General features: G+C 71.0%; 1 protein-coding gene across 1 annotated transcript in view; it reads left to right on the forward strand.

The window, feature by feature from the left end:
• The window catches only part of LOC102766465 (mucin-5B), a 37,624-nt gene that overhangs the window by 12,649 nt on the left and 24,730 nt on the right, over positions 1-245 (forward strand). The window lies entirely within an intron of this gene.

Consider the following 245-nt stretch of genomic DNA (forward strand, 5'->3'; position numbering starts at 1 on the left):
CTGAGTGGGCCCTGGGCAGGGCCCTTGGCAGGAGGCAGAGAGGAGCTGAGGCCGGCCCTGCCCTTCCCTGGGAAGGCCCCCCGTGTTCCCTCCCTCCCTGAGAGGTGCCCCAGGCCGGCCTCTGCCCAGCAGATGGCAGGGCTGCAGGTGCCAGGGCTACAGAAGCTGCTTCCTGCCACCCCTGCTGACGGGCAGGGCTGGGTGCCCGTCCTTGTCCCCGCCGTGGCCGTGAGCAGGACATACCT

Source organism: Myotis davidii, unplaced genomic scaffold (assembly GCF_000327345.1).
Source record: "Myotis davidii unplaced genomic scaffold, ASM32734v1 scaffold3211, whole genome shotgun sequence".
Taxonomy (NCBI): domain Eukaryota; kingdom Metazoa; phylum Chordata; class Mammalia; order Chiroptera; family Vespertilionidae; genus Myotis; species Myotis davidii.